At 34.6% G+C, this 8,781-nt stretch overlaps 1 long non-coding RNA gene across 1 annotated transcript in view; it reads left to right on the top strand.

Annotated features, from left to right (window-relative positions):
• The window catches only part of LOC138335454 (uncharacterized), a 6,342-nt gene extending 1,799 nt beyond the window's left edge, over positions 1-4,543 (top strand). Inside the window, exons 2-3 of the long non-coding RNA XR_011210284.1 lie at positions 787-1,003; positions 2,483-4,543. This is a non-coding gene — a long non-coding RNA (uncharacterized lncRNA). The remainder of the gene's footprint in view (positions 1-786; positions 1,004-2,482) is intronic.
• Positions 4,544-8,781: the final 4,238 nt, after the last annotated feature.

Genomic DNA, 8,781 nt, shown 5'->3' with positions numbered 1-8,781 from the left:
CCAAAGTGAATTTTTCAATTTTAGTTCACTTCCCGCCCCGTTAAAACGTGTCTTAATCCATGATTTTCGATGTCTACTCACGAAATAGTTGACTTTTATTTTTGTCGAATAAGAACAGATTGTTGATTTAGAAAATATTTTTTGTTGTTGTAATTGTTAGAATTAGAACAGAATAGGTAGAAAAATAGGTTATAAATACTATGTTTAATTTTTTTTATTGAGGTGGTCGTGGACTGGTCCCTTCTTACGCAATTTACGCCATTTTGACAGTGGTCTTTGACTGGCTCTCATAAACAAACCAACACGTAAACTTAATTTCAATTTTGTTTAAAATACTCGCCATAAGTTTTTCATCAGTTGAAATAACACAAAATTCTCCCATTGCTTACTATTTTGATTTTTACAGACAAAAATCCGTGTTTTTTGTTCGAGCACTTGTCAGGGGAGTCTAGTATAGTACGATTATAAAAAATCAACACTGTTCTAATTTTGTGTATAGTTCTGCATGGTTATCAACTAAATATTGTAACCTCGATTTAACCATTGGAGTAAAATGGTTACTACATTGTAACAAGTTCCCGTCTGCTTCTGGAGGGCTTCGCCCCAGGACCCTGAGCACCCCTGTACCACCAGGCATGCAGGCCTATCCAAACCTAGCTACGCCGCTGTTGTTATATGATATTGTGAATTAGAAAATGCTTAATAGAAGTCAAATGAATTCTACTCCAGTTGCAGTTAGGTTTTGCATTTTATGTGTGTGCTTATGACATCTGTTTTATCCTGCAGAATCCAGAAATCTATCTAATAAGAGGCATAATTGCAAGAATTGGCAGTGCTTGAAATCACATGACCACTTTAATACAGCAGTAAGATCAACAACACCAAGTTCAGCTTTAGAAGTGTGACACAGCTTCCAGTACATTACAGTACAGCGTTGGCGCCTGTTCCCCATCAAAATGGTCAAAGATATGTGTGCAGAGTGTGACGGGGTAACACCAGAAAGGTAATATACATGTATATACCAGTACATTTTATCTAAGGCCTCAAAAAAAAATTTGTATGTTTCAGGTACCCCTACCTACCCTAGTTTTTACCTCCGACCCTACCTATTTTATAACACTTTTTCAAAACAAAAATGTAGTGTGTGAAGTTTTCAATTAAGATTTTTACGCTGGCTTTAAGTTTATCCAGATAAAGTTCAATTATGGTAATGAGAAATAAAAGACTTCTAGCCAGCCTAAAGCCTGAAAGACAAATTACTTTGTAATGTAGTAATTAAAGCAACTCAACCCCTCCCCAACCTCTCCTAAAAAAATAAAATATAAAAATAAATAAGTTCCCGACCGACCTACCCTATTTTTTTCAGTCATGTATCCTGAAACATGCATATAGGTTTTTTTGGCCTAAAGTAATTATGGAAATTTATGCAAGGGGGAGGGGGGTGGGGCGGCATTTACGATATATATGGGAAGGACAATGTTATGTGAAAATTTCCCTTGTGTGTTAGTATAGTACTAGTTGCAAAAAAGTTAACCCATATCATTATTGTGGAATTAATGACAGCAAAATGTTTACCCATCCTATTCATGAAATTGAATACTTGAAAATATTAACTTCGTTTACTGTATAGAAAACATAGACTAGGAACAAATTATTTAACTAATTTAGCTTTTTTCACTGTAGATTAGAAACTCCAAAAAATTAATCGTTATGAAAATACTCTGAGTAAAGATGTAGAAGAGAACTGACCGTTTACAACTTCACAATGATAATATAGTTATGACTTAAATCACAATTGTTAGACATTGTAACACAAAAGTAAGTTGTTGCGAATTAGTTTACAGTAATCCAGGAACGCTAAACTTCTGAGTTGATTGATATGTAATTCAATGGTTCTAATTTTGAAAATCAAAGTAGTGATTTAGATTGTTTGTTTCTCATCTTCTGCTGCGAATCATGTCTGATAAATCCCTGCACGTGACATATTTCAGTTTAAGTTGATTATCAATGTTTTGGGACAGAAAATGCCCACAGTTTTAATCTGTTGTTGAAATGCTGTAGTGTATAGCAGAAAAAAGACCCTCAATGTTCCAGGGGTTATTATCACTGTCGTTTTATCCACCCCTGGACTGTGTCACAGTAAAACTGAAGGCAGTTCATAAGAATCTGACCAAATGTAGGCCTGCAGATACTTCCTTTGAAGATTAGACAGAGAAAAATTCCCAAATCTAAACGGTTGATTCTTTGGTGTACTCCAAAGGACCAAGCTACCTGTTCATCTGTTGTCATACTCAGAGCCTTCAGTTTTGCTATGACATATTCTAGGGATAGATATAACGACAGTGATTGCAAACCCAGGAACATCGAGGATCATCAATGGATGCATATAAATAATAGACCCTAGTATAATGTTAAAACAAAGACTAATTCACGATTAAAGAAGATTTAATGCTTGTTTTAGTTTATTATTTTATGTTCGTAGATGTTGTGAAAGAAAAGATGGGCCTCACCGTCACCAGTTCTCCCATCAGCCTCCAGCAAAGGAACATCCTAATGTCTCTGATGAAAAACCATCAACTCACGACGACTCCGCTGTTAGGAACCCATGGGGTCCCGTTCTACAGAGTAGAAGTAACTTTCTCGAGATGCATCTCTGCTAAATATCAAATTCAAACGATTCAAAATTATCTTTGTTGTAGTGGAATCGGAGAAATGAATACCACATATGTTGGTAGTTATGTGGGCCAGTGTTTACATTAATAGTTTTAAATCTATGGGACAGTGTTTAGCTGTTGTCATAGGAATAGCGATCCTTGATACTCCAGGGGTGGATATAATGTCAGTGATACTAACCCCTGGAGTAGCAAAGTTGGGGTATAGCTCATTACCTTACATTAAAGATTAACAAGTCCATGATTTTGGTCGTAGAAATTTTCATCAGAATTTCTCGGAAATTCATGTAAATTATTTACTGTATATTTTTGAATCAGATGATTATGAAAGGAAATGTGGATAAATATTTTATCTTTTGTGGTTTTGTAGGACCAAATTTTAAGATTGATACACCACGGAAAATTCCTCATGGATTATTATAAAACCATTGTGCATATTTCACCTCAATAGACCTGATAAGGAAGGCGTTACATACTGACGATATGGTTGAGTGATTTGATAATACTTTACTATTTGACCTAATAAACGCACAGGGAACTTAAAAATTGAAAAAAATAAGGGGCGCTTAATAGAGCCAAATTCATAAAAATTATTGCAGAAAGGAAGCCATTAATCAAAATTAAGACTACCCATTTATAAAAATTATCGCAGAAAGGAAGCCATTAATCAATTTGGATAAGAAACCAGATAAAGAAACTTGCACAGTTTTCCTATTTTAATTCAAGGTATGAATTTAGGCCTCAAAAAGGGGGAGGGGCGCTTTTGGGGCTGAATACAGTGTTTTAAACAAAAGTTCAGAATGACAGTAAGGAGAGATATGATATAAAACAGACTGATTTATAAAACAATCTTTAACTTGATATCTGTATTGCTAATAAAAGTGTTATCATGCAGCCTTGAAGTTTAGATACAAATTAGAGTTTATTTTTAGAATGTGCTAGCAAACTGTTCTTGTGTGTTTTAGTCAAAATGTTATGTTTTTACCAAACTTTACTATGTAATGTTTTCTATGAAAATAACCAGTAATACAGCTCTCTATGAAAGCATATACATGTATATACAAATTATATTGTACCATGTTTAAGTAGCCTATTATTTACTACAAATATAAAATTGTCTAAAAACTGTGCAATAATAAGTTTTATGTATCATTGAAAAGAGTTTGTGTTCAGGAAAATATTTTAATTCTGTTGCTAATTTGAAGATAGTTGATGCGTTGAAGAAAGGCAATTGTTTAAAGATGCTCCACTGCTGACAAATGGTGTTGGTTTTATTCACTATCAAAAACTGGAGCAGACAATTTTGTATTTTTCTTGAGGTACAAAAGTTACCTACTTTACACCATTACCACCATTAAAAAGTTTTGATTTACTAATTCTACTTCAAGATAGAAATATTAAAAATAATTAATTGCGACCAGAAAAAATTCTGTCGCACTATGTCCTGTATGAAATTAAGTACTGATTGTGCATGCACCAAAAGTAAAACAAATTCTTTTATTTCCATTTTTGTGTAAATTAGACACATATAAACACAGTTATACAACAGTTATTGTTCAAATGATGGGCATCGTTTATGCTCTGTCGAAGGTGGAGCATCTTTAAAATTGCTGAAAGTTCCTTATCAAAGATAACCATATTGATTAAAAATGTATTTTAAATTTTTTCATTAGTTCATCTGGTGCTGTATTGAGCTAAAAAAAAAAGGTGGGTATCTTGAAAATAACTGTCTAGAGAACATCTATATTATACGGAACAACACCAGTGTGTTTTGTAGACGGATTACTCTTTCAGTTTTAAACTTATTATAGTAATGCTGATACATTATTATTTCTTTCTAGGAGTTTTCGTCGGTTACATTTGTTACCCTGTAGTATCATGAACAAAAATCCTACCAGCAAAAAGGTGGCTATATACAGGATGGAAAACACATAAGGTATATTCTCCAAAGGGCAATGTTAAAATCCTACTCCCCGTTTAGTATGGATATCCATATTAGGTGTAAAACGGGTACATGATTGTTATAAAAATGCATACCCTATTAAAAAGAGGAATCTTTATTTAAAGCTTTAATTCATATCCTTGAGAATTTCAAGATGTACAAACATATCCTGGATATGGTTCTGAGGGAGGGGCCCCGAAGGGCAAATTTTCTTAATTTTAGAAAAATAAATCCTACTCTCCTTGCATCCTTGGATGGATAACCATATTAAACATCATCGGTTCATTTAAATACATGCTTGTCCTATCCCCTATGGAAGCAAATATTTAAAGAGGATGGAGTGGAAACATCTTTGGGAAGGACATTCAAGTTTATAAAATAGCCTGGACCGACCTTAGTACTGGCCATATTTTTCAATTGGATGATTTCATAATACTAGAGATTTTTTTCTAAAAATTGATTTATCTATATGTCTGCTAATAATCTTCTTTCACTAAGAATACTAAAGAATAGAGGCCGGGCTACAAGTTATGCTTAACAAAGCATATTTTTTTTCTTATTAAGCACCTTTCACATTTTTCATTTAGTAACCCATTATCAAGTATCGTTATAAGTCAGTTAAACATCATTGATATTGTTCACCCCTAAGGGGCTGAGGGTGGTGGGGCCCCAAAAGGGCAAATAATATTAGCTGGCGCCACCTTTCCTGTTTTCAGATTCGGTCTCCAATCTCAATGAAAATGTGTCTATAGGGTTTAAATAAATGCCGAACAACACAACCTTCGATTACAATTTAATGAAAATCAATTTAAACATTAATTTGTATAAAACAGGTTCGTCTTATGTTTTCTCCCGCCTTGGCTATTCAATTCTGCAAGATCAGCATGTATTTTACCTTGAATAAACATACATGGCACAGTATTTGGTACCATATGTAACCCGAGAGGAGAAAATGTAGCGGCAAGACAGGGATATCGATCCCGGACCTCTCACGAACACTAGCTAAGTGCTCTAGGCCGAGCTCTACCTATGTCGTCGAAAATCGATCGGTTTAATTAACAGGAAGAGAAGAAAATGTCCCAGCGACAAAAATTTATCTGGTATATTATCTCCCCTTCCTATTTTTCAATCTACCTTTATGACTTATTCCTTGTGGAAAAGAACAATTTGTCTTATCAAGCTAAACAACGTATCCCGCTAGCTGTATTACTGTTGATTGTTAATGATCAACAAACGAACCACTAATTGACTTATGTAGTAATATTAACTAATGTCAATATTGTAATTTGTCATATAACTTTCAGTTTTGGCATTTTCTGATTGGTCTAGACTGCTTGGACAAGTTTTGACAAAATGCATTGTCAACCTGCATGTTTCTTGCTGTAAATCAAACTTATTTTTCACATATGAGTAAAGATCACAGGTGATTAGAAACCATAACAGATGTAGCAAAAATATTTCAACCACCGGTATAGTTGAACCACATCACTGCATTCTAAATCTTGGGATTACATCGTGGTGAAAAATGGTTGGGCATAAATATAAAGCGAAATTAAGTCATTGTAGAAGTTAATACTTTTTTTTTTAATCATTTTGGTACTCGCGATGATAACTCAGGGAAAATTGCTGGGCATCGAAAAAGGAAAATAAGTTCTGCAAAAATAGTTGGTTAATATTTATTTTTGTATGTCCAGTTATGTGACTGATTTATTGACAACAAAATAGAAGACAAGCACCATTTTTGGCCAGTTTATCATTTTTGAGTATTTTTTATATATTATTACAAATGGAATTTGACAGCAGGCAGAGCATGATACACGCCCTCTATTGGGGTTTGTAATACTATTGCTCAGACAATTCTGTTAGACCTTTGTAGACTGCTGTTTATATATCAGTTTCATTTGTCCCTTTATATTGAACATGTTTATAACACAAACTCATGGTTATAATATATTTAAATCCCAGACAAGGTTTCTGTAAGTGATGTGTATAAGACCTAAGCTTATTACAAATTACATATACCGTAATCTTTGGTCGCCAGTGATTTGTTATAAACAGTGTTTTACTTTGCCGACATATATCATATCATAATAGCTATTTTGTGTATATTTGAACATTAAATTGATTTATATTTTAAACATTTAAAAGCAATTTCAAACAATTAAAATATCATTGGAATGCTTAGATTTCTTCTTGTTGTTTTTTAAGTCCTTCACCTGGAAGTTGCGAGTTCGAATATTATATGGAGGAGTTGCTAGAATGCCAGGTACTGACTGTTGGTTCGTAGCTTTTCTTCAGGTACTCCTGCTTTCTCCTCCACTTAAACCTCGCACATCCTAGCAGGATATGATAAAACCCAAACCATAGTTTAATCTATTCATAATTGGGTATGCTGATTGTATTACATTGTTGATCTTTAGAGCACAATTAATACAATGTACTGATGCTGAACTCTCGAAACAAACTTTTAAGTAAAAAAATTTAACATAAATAGTTTGGCAATAAAATATTCCAGGGATGGATATAACGACAGTGTTTATAATCCCTGGAGTATCGAGGATGATCGATGTAGTGACAGTGAGTAACCCCTGGAAGATCAAGAATGTGGATATAACGACAGTGATAGTAACCCCTGGAATATCAAGGATGCTGGATGTAGCGACAGTGATAGGAACCCCTGGAGTATCAAGGATGTGGATATAACGACAGTGATAGTAACCCCTGGAATATCAAGGATGATGGATGTAGCGACAGTGATAGGAACCCCTGGAGTATCAAGGATGATGGATGTAGCGAAAGTGATAGGAACCCCTGGAGTATCAAGAATAAATTAAACATTGGGGTATTGAGGATGAGGCTGTTCTTAAATCCTACAAACAATAGAATTGTACAATACACAGTGTACCACCAACTTGCAATTAGCAAGAAAAGTCAGTCAGAAGATGATATTTTTTCAACAGTACAACAGTAGCTAATTTGCAAGGTGTTTGACTTGAGATTCCATCTGCTATTTAACATGACAAGGTCCTGTGTCTGTGTCTACAATTTCATGAGTCGGCACTATAAACATGACAAGACTCTGTGTCAGATGATTCCATGAGAAAGCTCTTTAAAGTAGACATCTAATATTTAATATGACAAGGCCCTGTGTCGGGGTAAGTAAGTTTCCATGAGTAAGCTCTATAGAGTAGATATCTACTATTTAACATGACAAGGTCCTGTGTCTGGGTCAGATGATTCAGCTAAGCTCTATAGAGTAGATATCTACTATTTAACATGACAAGGTCCTGTGTCTGGGTCAGATGATTCAGCTCTATAAAGTAGACGTCTAATATTTAATATGACGAGGTCTTGTGTCTGAGTCAATTTAACATGACAAGGTCCTGTGTCCAATGATTCAACGAGTCAGCTCTATAAAGTAGATATCTACAATATAACATGACAAGGTCCTGTGTCTGAATCTATGATTCCACGAGTCGACTCTGTAAAGTAGACATCTACTATTTAACATGACAAGGACCTGTGTTCGAGTCAGATGATTCCATGAGTCGACTCTATAAACTAGATCTCTACTATTGAACATGACAAGGTCTTGTGTCTAATTCTATGATTCCATGAGTCAGCTATATAAAGTAGATACATGTATCTACTATTTAACATGACAAGGTCCTGTGTCAGATGATTCCATAAGTCGACTCCATAAAGTAGATATCAATTAATTAACATGACAAGGTCATGTGTCTGATTCTATGATTCCATGAGCAAGTTCTATAAAGTACTACTATCACAAGGAGACACCGTCTGACTTCCACAGCCTCCTGATCATGATTATAACATCATAGCGCCTGCTGAGGGTTTTAAAAAATTTTGTGATCCCGCAGATCGAATGTTCCTATCCTTCTACATTTCTCTCTCATATATTATTAGCATTTGCTCATAAAGATCACCCACCATTTTGAAAATTTTGTAGAAAGTTCTCAGAAACTCGTGAAAATTGCAAATCCTGATGTCTGCGTCCTTAAGAATACACAAACATCGGGATTTGCAATACCTGGCTTGTTTCTATAAACGATGTTAAAATTTTCCATGAAGACACTGACAGTTATTCTGTTGTCGTTAATGGTGTACCTGATAAACCAGTATCACACCCATGGGTATGAGTGCAGC

This window comes from Argopecten irradians, chromosome 11 (assembly GCF_041381155.1).
Source record: "Argopecten irradians isolate NY chromosome 11, Ai_NY, whole genome shotgun sequence".
Lineage (NCBI taxonomy): Eukaryota > Metazoa > Mollusca > Bivalvia > Pectinida > Pectinidae > Argopecten > Argopecten irradians.
Note: the sequence above shows the minus strand (reverse complement) of the source record. Positions and strands in the feature narration are given on the sequence as shown.